Source organism: Panthera tigris, chromosome E3 (genome assembly GCF_018350195.1).
Source record: "Panthera tigris isolate Pti1 chromosome E3, P.tigris_Pti1_mat1.1, whole genome shotgun sequence".
In the NCBI taxonomy this organism is placed as follows: Eukaryota; Metazoa; Chordata; class Mammalia; order Carnivora; family Felidae; genus Panthera; species Panthera tigris.
Window position 1 is genome coordinate 26,744,548 of NC_056675.1, and position 13,848 is coordinate 26,758,395.

Below are 13,848 nucleotides of genomic sequence, written 5' to 3' on the forward strand. Positions count from 1 at the left end.
ACTGCGAGATCATGACCTGAACTGAAATCAAGAGTCAGACCAACTGAGCCATCCAGGCACCCTTAGAGCATGCAACTCTTGATCTTAGGGTTGTGGGTTCAAGCCCCACATTGGGTGTAAAGATTATTTAAAAATAAAATTTTAGGAGCATCTAGGTAGCTCAGTCTGTTTAGCATCTGAGTTTGCCTCAGGGTGTGATCTCCCAGTTTGTGAGTTTGAGCCCCGCATCAGGCTCTCTACTGTCAGCACAGAGCCTGCTTCAGATCCTCTGTCCCCCTCTCTGCCTGCCCCTCCCCCGCTCACTCTCTCAAAAATAAACATTAAAAAAAAAATAAATCTTAAAAAACAAGTGGGGACAGTCTTGTGGGATACAGCCCTTTAATTTGTGGGATCAGACACTAACTCCAGGTAGCATTAGAATTGAATTGTTGGACAGCCAGTTGGTATTGGAGAATCAGAGACCTGGTGTTGGGAAAAAAAACTCCATGCAGCCAGCTATGTAGGGGGTAACCAGTAAATACTAAGTATTTTTATAATCATTATTGCCAGCCCCTTACTCCAACCAACCTTTGCAAACTGGCACAGAGATATGTGAGTATTTTCCATGTGTGTTTCCTTGTGCACAGATTTTAAGCCAATTTAGACATCCATGTTTCTGATTGATGAGCTAGAGATAATGATTGAACCTGAGGCCAGATCTTAAGATGGCTCTTTGAACTTTTCTGAAATTGTCTACTTTAACACCTTCGGAAGGAAAATGCACCAGGTTGAGAACATCAAGGCAAAGAACTTCCTACCCATTTAGTGATCAAAATGTAAAGGATAAAAACTCATCTTAAGATTAAAGCAGTCTTCTGAATATGGGAGAAGGAAACAGGAGATGGTTGGGGGGGGTGGCATTTGCAGCTGATTTAATTGAATATCTCCTTTTCATCCTTGGCTGCTAAGATTAATGTTGATTTTGAAGGCAGGATACAGTGGCTGGGAGAAAATTCAGCATGAAGTTTGCCGGAAACAACTATAGAAACTGTAGAGAGATCAACTTAGATATCTTGGGACAGGACTAGAGGAGCAGAGATTTCACTCAATTCAAGGCCAGACTAAGTCCTTCAGCCCCTTTAATCCCTTGAAAATATTGCTGCTATAATGTCGTGTATCTTCCTGATGGGATGCACTCTGAGGCACAGGTCACCTATGAAGTGCTCTTGCCCCAAAACAGCCTGAATCGAGTCAAGGCTCTAGAAGTAACTTTCCAGTTTGCCAGAAAGACAGGGGAGAGAGTCAACACCAGGAAGGGGCCAGACACATTTGGAAGGTGGGACATCTTTCATGACAACTGACCTGATTCTCTTAAAGGTAAATGTCATTCATTTCAGCAAGTTCATTGTTAAAGAAACACTACTGATTTTTGTATGTTGATTTTCTATCCTGCAACTTTACTGAATTTGTCTGTTAATTCTAATCAGTGTGTGTGTGTGTGTGTGTGTGTGTGTGTGTGTGTGTCTGTGGCGTGTTTAGGGCTTTCTTCCCATAGGATCATGTCATCTGGAAACAGATAGTTTTGTTTCTTCCTTTCCAGTTTAGATGCCTTTTATTTCTTTTTTCATGTCTAATTTCTGTGGCCAGGACTTGCAGTACTGTGTTGAACAGAAATAGTAAGAGTAGGGGCACCTGGGTTGCTCAGTCAGTTAAGTGTCTGCCTTCAGTTCAGGCCATGATCTCACCGTTCATGAGTTCGAGCCCCGCGTCAGGCTCTGTGCTGACAGCTTGGATCCTGGAGCCTGCTTTGGATTCTGTGCCTCCCTCTCTCTCTGCCCTTCCCCTGCTCGTGCTCTGTCTCTCTGTCTCTCAAAAACAAATACACATTGAAAAAAGAAAGAAATAGTAAGAGTGGGCATCGTCGTCTTGTTCTCAATCTTAGAAGAAAAGCTTCCAGTTTTCTAACATTAAGTACGATGTTACCTTTTCATACATGGCCTTTGTGGTGAGGTAAATTCCTTAAATACCTAATTTTTAAAAATTTTTTCCAATGTTTATTTATTTTTGAGAGACAGAGACAGAGTATGGGCAGGGGAGGGTCAGAGAGAGAGGGAGACACAGAATCGAAGCAGGCTCCAGGCCCTGAGCTGTCAGCACAGAGCCTGACCCGGGGCTTGAACCCACGAACCGTGAAATCATGACCTGTGCTGAAGTCGGACACTTAACCAGCTGAGCCACCCAGGCGCCCCATTAAATACCTAATTTGTTCATAGGAGTTTTATCACGAAAAGGTATATTGTATTTTATCAGATGCTTTCTCTGCATCAGTTGAGATACTCATGAGATTTTTATCTTCACTCTGTGGACATGGTGTAGCTCATCGATTGATTTGGGTATGTTGAACTATCCTTGTATCCCAGGGATAAATCTGTCTTGTCAGGGTGTATGATTCTTATAATGTGTTGTTGAAGTTGGTTTGCTAATACCAGATGAGGATTTTTGAATCTATACTCGTCAGGGATATTGGCCTGTAGTTTTCTTGTAATGTCTTTGTCCAGCTTTGGTATCAGTGATGCCAGCCTCATAAAATGAGTTTGGGAGTGTTCCTTTTTATTCTATTTTTGGGGAAAGTTTAAAAAGGATTGGTATTAATTGTATCACCTAGATGAACTTGGAGGACATTATGCTAAGTGAAATAAGCAGACACAGAAGAACAACTACTAGGTGTTTTCACTTCTATCAGAAATCCCAAACACTCAAACTCAGAAGCAGAGAGTAGAATGGTGGTTTCCAGGGGCTGGAAAAAAGGGGAATCCAGGAGGGTGTTGGTCTGAGGGAAGAGTTTCAGGTATGCAAGACAGAAAGTCCCAGAGATCTATAATACAGCCTGTATGTGTAGTACAGTTAATGATACTGTATGATATTCTTTATTTTTTTTTAAGGGGATAGCCCTAGTTTTTGAATGTTTTAAAAATTTTTTAATGTTTATTTTTGGGAGAGAGAGACAGAGCATAAGTGGGGGAGGGGCAGAGAGAGAGGGAGACACAGAATCCAAAGCAGGCTGCAGGCTGTTAGCAGAGTCTGACATGGGGCTCAAATCCATGGACAGCGAGATCATGACCTGAACCAAAGTCATGTGCTTAACTGACTGAACCACCCAGGCACCCCTATTTATTTACTTTTGAGAGAGAGAGTGGAGGAGGGGCAGAGAGAGAGGGAAAGAGAGAACCCCAAGGCAGGCTCCACGCTGTCAGCACAGAGCCCAGTGTAGAGCTTGATCTCTGGAACCATGAGATCGTGACCCCAGCCGAAATCTAGAGTCGGAGGCTTAGCTGACTGAGCCACCCAGTTGCCCCTGTATTATATCATTAAAAATTTGTTAAGAGGGTAGATCTTATGTTAAATATTCTTATCACTAAATGAAGGAAGGAGAGAGGAAGCTTCTGGAGGTGATGGTTATGTTTATGGCTCTAGTTATTTACGGGGACAGTTTCACAGATGTAAACTTACCTTCAAACTCGTCGAAATATATACGTTAAATATGTACAGCCTGTTTTGTGTCAAAAAATAAAAGTCCATGTCATTGAGAAAGTAGATCAATGGTTGCCCGAGGCCAGGAGGAGAGAAACAGGAAGTTAATGTGTAACAGGTGCACGGTTTCAGTTCTGCAACATGAAAAAGTTCTGGAGACAGAAGGTTGTGTTAGCTGCACAATAAAGTAAATGGACTTGCTGCCGTTGAACTGCACAGTTTAAAATGATTAAGGTGGCAAAACTTGTGTGTGTTATACAATTTTTTTACATCAGTGTGAAAGAGGAGATGATGGAAAGAGATGAGAGGAGTTTTCTGGATAAAAAGAGAGTAAAGAGACAACAATACCTGCCACAGGTGAATTTCTCTCTCTCTCTCTCTCTCTCTCTCTCTCTCTCTCTCTCTCTCTCTCTCTCTCTTTTTGTGTTTATTTATTTATTTTTTGAAAGAGAGAAAGTGTAAGCAGTGGAGAGCCAGAGAGGAGAGACAGAATCCCAAGCAGGTTCCACGCTGTCAGCGCAGCCCGATGTGGGGCTCGAACTCACAAGCTATGAGATCATGACCTGAGCTGAGATCAAGAGTCAGACGCTTAACTGACTGAGCCACCCAGATGCCCCTACCACAGATGAATATTTAAAAAAAATTTTTTTAATGTTTATTTATTTTTGAGACAGAGAGAGATAGAGCATGAGCAGAGGAGAGAGAGAGAGGGAGACACAGAATCCGAAGCAGGCTCTAGGCTCTGAGCTGTCAGCACAGAGCCCGACAGGGGGCCTGAACTCACAAGCTGTGAGATCATGACCTGAGCCGAAGTAGGACACCCAACTGACTGAGCCACCCAGGCGCCCCCCACAGGTGACTTTTAATGGCATCCTGGTTTGGGGAAAGGAAACAGTCTTAAACGCATTTTGAAGACACCCGGGGAGATTTGGAAGTGGATGGATACTGGAGACAGTAGAGAATTGTCGTTAATTCCCGTAGGTGGAATAATGCCCAGAGATAATGTAGGAGAATGTCTCTATTCCTACAACGTGAATGCTGAAGTATTTAGGGATCAAGTGTCCATGATGCCTGCAACTTCCTTTCAAATGGTTCTGGAAAAAAAAACAAACAAACAAGTTCAGTAAAAACAAAAATAAATAAATGACAGCAAAAATGACAAAACATTAACAATTCAATCACTGCTACTCATTGTATCCTTTTTTGGAACTTCAGGGGTATCTGAAACTTTTCATAGGAGGATGATAGGATAAGATGATAGGATAGGATGATTATAATTCCTCTTCCTCCTTTTTCTCAAGTGGTTCAAGATACCAATAAAACCAACAGCAAGGTGGTGGGAGGAGGGACAAATAGCTGAAGCACAGGGGATTTTTTCAGGCAATGAAACTATTCTGCGCGTACGATACCGAAAGGGTGTATGCGTGCTGTTTTGCATTTGTTAAAACCCATAGGGCTGCACACTACAAGGAGTGAACCCTAATGTAAGTTTTGAACTTTTGTTAACAATAACACACTCACGTTGGGTTATCGGTTATAACAAAGGTCCCACACCAATGCAAATTGCTAATAAGAGGAAATGTAAGGGAAGAGAGAATATATGGGAACTCTCTGTACTTTCTGCTCATTTTTTTCTGTAAACGTGCTGTTTGTGTAAACCTGCTCTAAAAAATAAAGTCTAGGGGGGTGCCTGCGTGGCTCAATTGGTTGAGTGTCCAACTTCAGCTCAGGTCATGATCTCACAGGGTTCATGAGTTCGAGCCCTGTGTCAGGCTCTGTGCTGACAGTTCAGAGCCTGGAGCCTGCCTTGGATTCTGTGTCTCCCTCTCTCTCTGCCCCTCCTCTCCTTGCCCTCTGCTTCTGTCTCAAAAATAATAAACATGAAAAAAAATTTTTTTTTTTAAATAGAATCTAGGGGCACCTGGTTGGCTCAGTTGGAAGAGCATGAGACTCTTGATCTTGGTGTTGTGGGTACAAGCCCCATGATGGGTACTTAAATAAATAAGTACTTAAATTACTTATTTAAGTAAATTACTTATTAAATTACTTATTACTTATTGAGATTACTTAAATAAATAAACTTTTAAAAATTTTTTTAAAAATTAAAAGTAAATGGGGCGCCTGGGTGGCTCAGTCTGTTAAGCGTCCGAATTTGGCTCGGGTCATGATCTCGCGGTTTGTGGGTTTGAGCCCCGCGTCGGGCTCTGTGCTGACAGCTGGGAGCCTGGAGCCTACTTCAGATTCTGTGTCTCCTCCTCTCTCTGCCCCTCCCCAGCTTGTGCTCTGTCTCTCTATGTCTCTCAAAAAATAAATAAATGCAAAAAAATTTTTAAAAAATTAAAAGTAAAGTCTTAATTGAAACAAGAAGAAAAATAAAGTTTTTAAATAAATTTTTTTTAATGTTTATTTATTTTTGAGACAGAGAGAGACAGAGCATGAATGGGGGAGGGTCAGAGAGAGAGGGAGACACAATCTGAAGCAGGCTCCAGGCTCCGAGCTGTCAGCACAGAGCCCGACGTGGGGCTCAAACTCACGAACTGTGAGATCATGACCGGAGCCGAAGTTGGACACTTAACCGACTGAGCCACCCAGGCGCCCCAAAAATAAAGTTTTAATAATAATCCAAGAAGTTAGCAGTCAGAAATGCATGCACTTGGGTACTGTATAATTATAAAATATGGGCCACAAATTTGGCTCTGAGCTTCACAGAAGCTAGGCAAAGAGGGAAACACATGATACAAACATATTTACTTAATAGAAGGTAAGATGTTTTTTGGAAGGAGGGGAAGAAATAGGAAAGAAATCTCTCCCATGGGTCCTTAAAAAAAAAACCAAAACAAATAAAAGGTTATGTACCTGCTCGTCCTTAATATTTTGCTAAAGTTGACTCAAAAGCAAGTTTCAGGGCACTGGTTGTTTCAGTCAGTAGAGCATGTGATTCTTGGTCTTGGGGTCATGAGTTTGAGCCCCATTTTGGGTGTAGAGATTACTTAAAATCTTCATGTATTTTTTTAATTTTTAAAAAATGTTTATTTGTTTTTGATACACACACACACACACACACACACGCGCACACACAGAAACTGAAGCAGGCTCCAGGCTCTGAGCTGTCGGCACAGAGCCCGACGCGAGGCTCGAACTCAGAAACCGTGAGATCACCACCTGAGCAGAAGTGGGATGCTCAACCAACTGAGCCACCCAGGTGCCCCAAAAATAAAATCTTAAAAAAAAAAAAAAGTCAGGGGCACTTGGCTGGCTCAGTTTGTAGAGCATGAGATTCTTGATCTCAGGGTTGTAGTTCAAGCCCCGTGTTGGATGGTGGGGATCACTTAAAAAGAAAATCTTTAAAACTGGGAACATAATAATGGGGGGGGGGGAACCCCAGACAACAAAAGGAATGTAAGAATGTATACAAAGTTCTCCTTTTTTCTATTTACTCAGAATGACACCATCGTTGCTTTTATCCACGTATCAAATATCAAATTCTTGTGGGGTGGGGGGGGAGGGTATTCCCCTCTTTGGCTATTGGCCCTAAACTCTGTTGAGTAATCCAACCCTGATACAGCTTTTTTTTTTTTTTTTTTTGCAAATATTCATTTGCTCAACAAATATTGACATTTTGGTATCTGTCAAGTGCCAGGCATCACGTTTGGTTCTGAGACCACAAAGGTCAAAAGAAAAATTCCAGCCTTCAAGGAATTTACACACTTGAAGGGAAGGAAGGAGACCGACCGGCATGTCTCATCCTAGTGTAATGAGCCCAGAGTGACCGGGTGTCCGGAGGGGATCGTGGCAACAGCACCGCGGCGGCTTCACGACTGAGGCAGTGAGTCAGTGAAGTTGAAAAAGAGGAGCCACCTGCCAAGGCAAGGGGAGGGGGAGAGAATGCCCAGCAGAGGCAAAAGCGGGGACGGCAGGGAGGGCAGAGTGTATACTCTGAGAACAGAAGCTGCCCTGGAGTTGAAGCCGGAAGGTGGACCGGGACCGGGTCTGGGGGCTCCAGAAAGCCTCTTTCTAGAGTTTAGACGCTAACGTGATGGTGACGGGAGGCTGCTGGGCAGGGAAGCCTCCCGGTCAGAAATGGGTTGTTTGGGAAAATGTCCCCTGGCTGTTTCCGAGGAGGCCAAGCTGAAGGCAGCTAGACCAGTTCTGAGCTATTGCTGCAACGAAGGAATGAGCCAGGAACGGAGCCAGAGGAAGGGGCGGCTTCGCTGGGCATTCTGGAGTAGAACCAGCAGGACTTACAGAGGGATTATAGGCTGGGGAGAACGAGAGGGAGGAGGTAGGTTGACTCTACGTGCCACACAGGGCCCTGGGGTGATCCTGGGTGTGGAAAGCAGGTGAAGGGCTTCCAGAGGAGGGAGGCGGTAACCAGTAGGTCTGGGAACGTTGAGGCCCAGGGGTTGGGGATGTCCGGGTAGAGGTGGTGGGCTGGCCACTGCGGGGGCAGGGCCGGAGTTCTAGAGAGAGCCTGTGGCGCACAGAGTATGCTGTGGGCCTGGGTGTCCGGCAGGGCGCTGTGAAAGGGACACACTGGCCCTTCCTCAGCACTGTGCGTTCACACCATGGTCTGTGTATCAGGCCCTGCCCGGGGCATGGAGGTTGTGCAAATGGACAAAGACTATCCAAAGGAGAACAAACAGATGCTCCTTACTCAGAGCTGTCTATATAGGCTATAGCAAGCGAGTCAGCCCCCATTATTTGTGTTTTGGCACAGACTCAAAGACAGACAGAAGAGAGGGAAAGCTTTATTGTTAAAAAAAAAAAAAAAAGGTGGGGACAGGGAGCGCTTTGCTGGCTCAGTGCATAGAGCATGTGACTCTTGATCTCAGGGTTGTCAGTCCAAGCCCCATATTGGGTGTCAAGCTTACTTAAAAAATAATAATTAAAAAAATAAAAATTTCATAAGTAAATGAAGGAAGGAAGGATCCAGCTGTGCCCCAGTGGAGGCTGTTGGCATGGGGAAGTCAGAAGTGGGCTAACTAGAAGAAGGGCATGCCATGTGATTGGTTAGGGGTACCCATTTGGCTTTCTCTAGCTGGTCCTAAGCTAGAAGCAGAGATAGGAATTAGGGAAGCTGTCAGTTACTAATCAAGCCCTGGCCTTTGGGGGACGGTTGTTCCAGGGGCTGTTGTTTGGCTCCCAGGCTGGTTACTGTAGACAATGGGTTGGTTTCCTGGGCTGCAGATTGAGGGTCATAATTCTGTTTTTATATAAGGTCTGGCCAGTGTCTGTCTATTCAGTCTCTCAAGGTGCCTCAGTGAACCTACCAGCTACAGTCCTGGCCCTCATGGCACTTGCGTTCCCGGAGGTGAGACCTGCATGAAGCAAAAACAAGCAAATCCGTTATCAAGACCCTTCCACCCAGGGCTCAGTCCTTTTACTGTCCTTATCAACTGGTTCGTTTTTTTTGAAGACACTCAGCAAGGTCTCAAAGGGTCTTGATACTAGAACTCTGACAGGTTTTCAAACCTGAAACACATTTCAAAACATGTATGAAAATGTTCATCCCAGAGCTATATACAACAGTCCCAAAGGGAAACAGCCCAGATGTCTATCAATAGATGAAGGGATAAACAAAATGTGGGATATCAATACAATGAAATATTATTCAGGGGCGCCTGGTAGCTCAGGCGGTTGGGTGTGTTAGACTTTTGGTTTTGGCCCAGGTCATGATCTCATGGTTCGTGGGGTCGAGCCCCATGTCGGGTTCTGTGCTGACAGCACAGGAGCCTGCTTGGGATTCTCTCTCCCCCTCTCTCGCTCTGCCCCTCCCCTGCTCACATACACACTCTCTCTCAAGATAAATAAACGTTGAAAAAAAAAAGAACGATTATTCAGTCACAAAAAGGAACGAAATGCTGGTCCATGCTACAATACAACCATGGATGAACCTTGAAAACATTCTGCTGAGTGAAAGAAGGCAGACACAAAAAACTACACAATGTATGATTCCACTTAAATGAAATGTCCAGAATTGGCAAATTGATAGGTATAGAAAGTAGATTAGCTGTTGCCAGGGGCTGGGCTGAGGGGAAACATGGGAAGTGACTGCTTAGTGGGTACCAGGTTTCTTTAGGGTGATGAAAAGCTCTGGGACTAGGTAGTAGTTAGGGCTGCACAGCACTGTGAATGTCCTTCATGCCACACAATAGTACACTTTAAGGGTTTTTTTTTTTTAATGTTTATTTATTCTTTGAGAGAGAGAGAGAGAGCAAGGGAGAGGGGCAGAGAGAGAGGGAGACACAGAATCGGAAGCAGGCTCCAGGCTCTAAGCTGTCAACACAGAGCCTGATGCAGGGCTCGAACTCACGGACCATAATATCATAACCTGAGCCGAAGTTGGTCACTCAAGGAACTGAGACACCCAGGCGCCCCTGTTTTTTTGTTTTTTTGTTTTTTTAAGTTTACTTATATTTGAGAGAGAGCGTGAGCAGGGAAGCAGCAGAGAGAGAGGGAGACAGACAGGTTCTGTGCTGTCAGTGCAGAGCCCTATGCGGGGCTCAAACCCACAAACCGTGAGATCATGACCTGAGCCAAACTTGAATGCTCAACCGAGCCAACCAGGCGCCCCTAAAATGGCTAAAATGGTAAATGTAATGTTACGTATATTTTATATGCATGGTCAGTTCTGGAGATTTAATTAGATTAAAAATACTTATAGGCAAGGATTTTATTTGGTCAACTTTGCTCAAACAGAAGAAAATTCATTAAAATTTTTAAAAAATGTTTATTTATTTTTGAGACAGAGAGAGAGCATGTGTGCGGCGGTGGGGGAGGGACAGAGAGAGAGGGAGACACAGAATCTGAAGCAGGCTCCAGGCCTGAGCTGTCAGCATAGAGCCCCACGCAGCTTGAACCCACAAACGATGAGACCATGACCTGAGCCAAAGTCAGATGTTTAACTGACTGACTGAGCCCCCCAGGTGCCCAAAATGCATTTTTTTTAAAGTGAAAATATCAGGGGCGCCTGGGTGACTCAGTTGGTTAAGCGTCCGACTTCAGCTCAGGTCACAATCTCACAGTTAGTGGGTTGAAGCCCCTCATCTGGCTCTGTGCTGACAGCTCAGAGCCTGGAGCCTGCTTCTCATTCTGTGTCTCCCACTCTCTCTGCCCCTCCCCTGTTCATGCTCTGTCTCTCTCTGTCTCAAAAATAAATAAATGTTAAAAAAAATTAAAAAAAAAATTAAGTGAAAATATCAGCTCCTGGATATGGAATGAATTTCAAAAATGTAAAATATACAATATAGAAAAGACAGCTTTCACTCAGTATGGACAGCTCATTTTCTCAAGAAATCCTATTGTTATTTATGCTAACATAAATATTATTTCTAAGGTTATCTAGGGTTATTATTTCTAAGGCTTTTACATGATGACAAAGCCAATAGTTAGTAATTATGAGTATAAAGGTGATTTTGTATTTGGTCAATATCACAGTGTTCACATTTAAAAGATATCTAATGCAGAACAATGGCTCAGTTTGAATGATTGCAAAATGACTTTAATGACATAATAGTGTACCGCTTTAAGGTAATAGCAATGAACTATTTTTTTTGTTGTTGTTGTTGTTTAGGCCAATGACTCTGGTTCTTTTTCTGTTACTCATTGAAAAACACTATCAATCTCACAAGGTGATGCCCAGTCTCACTTTCGTATGGGCTACAATTTATTCTCCACTTTCTAGGCACTGGGCTGTGGGCTATGCGTAGTGATCTAATCTACATCCTCACAATCCCCTGCTGGGTAGGATTTCTTTTCTGCATTTTACAGAGAGGTGGTATCATTTGCCCAAATTCTCTCACATAGTTAACACTGGATCCTAGCTTTCTTTCATTCTAAATCCTATTCTCTTAATTAACAGTCTTATTCTGTAAAGGGACAGATCGCACATATTTTAAAGCTTTTCAGACCATGCAATCTCTGCTGCAACTATGTACTTACTCTTCATGGTAACACAAAAGCAGCCACAGACACATAAACAAATGAGCACAGCCTTATTCTGTGCTACAATATGGGCGCCGAAATTGTATTGATTTCCTATGTGTCATGCAACATTATTCTTTCGCTTTTTTCCCCAGCAATTTAAAAATGTAAAAGCCCTTCTTGGCTTGCAGGCCATACAAAAATAGACAGCAAGCCAGATCTAGCCTTATGGCTCTAGTTGGCTGACCTCCTCCGCGTCTGATCTCTGCGGGGTCCCCAAATGCAGTGTGTACAGCAGAGGGCTAGATAATAAGGTGAATGGAACAGGCCGGGCAGTACGTTCGCAGTTAGTAGGGACTGTGACTAACAGAAGAGGCTCGGGCTTCCTAAAGGAAGCTCTCAGTCTGTTCTTAACTCTCATTGCCATGTGTGAATGCGGCCCAGTATTGCCAATCCTTGCATGTTTTCAGAGGAAGGAAGCTGGAAATTCATGTTTGTCTTTGCAGTCTCTCTGTTTCAATATTAGCGGTGAATTTAAATTTCTGAAAGAAGATAGTGTCTATCAAAGCACATCTTGGATCAGACATGGCCCACAGGGTCCCTTGTTTGTGACCTCGTCACTCCGGTTGTGTGGGTTCTCAACCCTGGCTATTCTTGGAATCACTTTGGACTAAAAAAAGCTTCAGAGAAATCACTTTGGACTAAAAACAAAAACAAAAACAAAAACTTACCCCCAGAGATCGGATTTACATGGTCTACAGTGGAGCATCTGCATATCTTTAAAGCACACCCAACCCCCTACCTCCCCTCCCCCCACATTGATTCTGAAGTGTAGCCACTACTTTCTCCTTCAGCCAATCACACATACAGATCCCTGGAGCCCTGTACATACACACCAAAGGAGGGCAGATTTCCAGCTGCTTTGGGTCCAAAAGCCGGTTCATTTATGGGGTTCCTGGGTGGCTCAGTCGGTCGAGCGTTCGACTTTGGCTTAGATCATGGTCTTGCAGTTCGTGGGTTCAAGCCCCTCATTGAGTTTGCTGCTATCAGCACAGAGCCCACTTTGGATCCTCAGTCTCCTGCTTTCTCTGCCCTTCCTCTGCTTTCTTTCTCTCTCTCAAAAATAAATAAAACATTAAAAAAAAAAAAGTCAAATCATTTAACATATTCCTGTGCCTGCCCCAAAGCTATTGCTTATAAACACTGGCCATAAGGGACTGGAGTCTTTCCCTGCTCATTAATCCTTCTACTTGTTAGAGAAAAATACCTCTTCTCGTCAGGGCTGAGGAGCAAAATCATAATGACCACTTGCCAGAATGCAGAGGGAACCGGTCAGGGGGCAGATTTGGGGATAGTCTGATGGCAACTTTTTCTGCACACTGCCCTGCTCTGCTTAGAATCCTGGGGTACTTGAATCCTGGCTGTGGTCAAGGGAGCCCCACGCACAGATGTAGGCCAGCTGCCTGACCCACTGGTCTCTGATAGCTTCTCCTGCTCTTTACGGCGGCCTACATGGTCTGGTCCATTGTATCAGTGAGGGTTCAACCCAGAATCACTATAGGTTATGGGATAAGAGATTCATTCTAGGAATTAGACCTCACAGAGCTGAAGGAGGAGTAAGGGAAGGAATGATTCAGGAGGGAAAGTAGAAGATCAAAGGAAGCACTGGCCAGTCGGTCTGAGCAGCCAAGCACATTTGGCCACCAAAATAGAACAGCCAAGGAAGGCTCTATGGCAGGCTGTGCCTCTGTGTCGCTGTTGCCACCAAGCATCTGGTGGTGGGACAGGGGCTGCTGTTGGTCAGGACAAGAGCTGGATGTAGAGCGGAGGAGAGCAAAGGCCAGTGGAACCTGCAGGCATCTCTGTATCTTACCATCTACCACTGCATCCGACCACGGTGACTTTCAGGGACGGTGCTGCTGCACCTGCTTTTGCCTCTTTCGGCCAAATCGAACAGGGAAGAGGATTCTAGGAGACCTCTTTCCAACGTAACCAAGTTGACCCAGTACAAACCACTCATCCCTGCATTCCTCTCTTGCCTCTTCTGGCCATCACCCTCTGTGATGGTTAATTTTGACCTGGGCCATGAGCTCTCCAGGTGGACATCTAGTTAAACGTTACTCGGCGAATCTGTGAGGGTGTTTTTGGAAGAGATTAGCATTTGAATCGGTAGACTGAGTGAGACAGATTGCCCTCCTCCAGGTTGGCGTTAGCCCAATGGGTTGAAGTCCAGAGTGGAAAAAGCCTTAGGAAGAGAGAATTCTCTACCTCTACCTGAGTGTAGAGCTGGGATGTCTGTCTCCTCTTGAGATGGGGACTTATACCATGAGCATTCCTGATTCACGGGGCTTGCCACTGGCCCCATTTCACACCACTGGTTCCTTTGGTTCTAAGGCCTTCACGTTTGGACTCGAA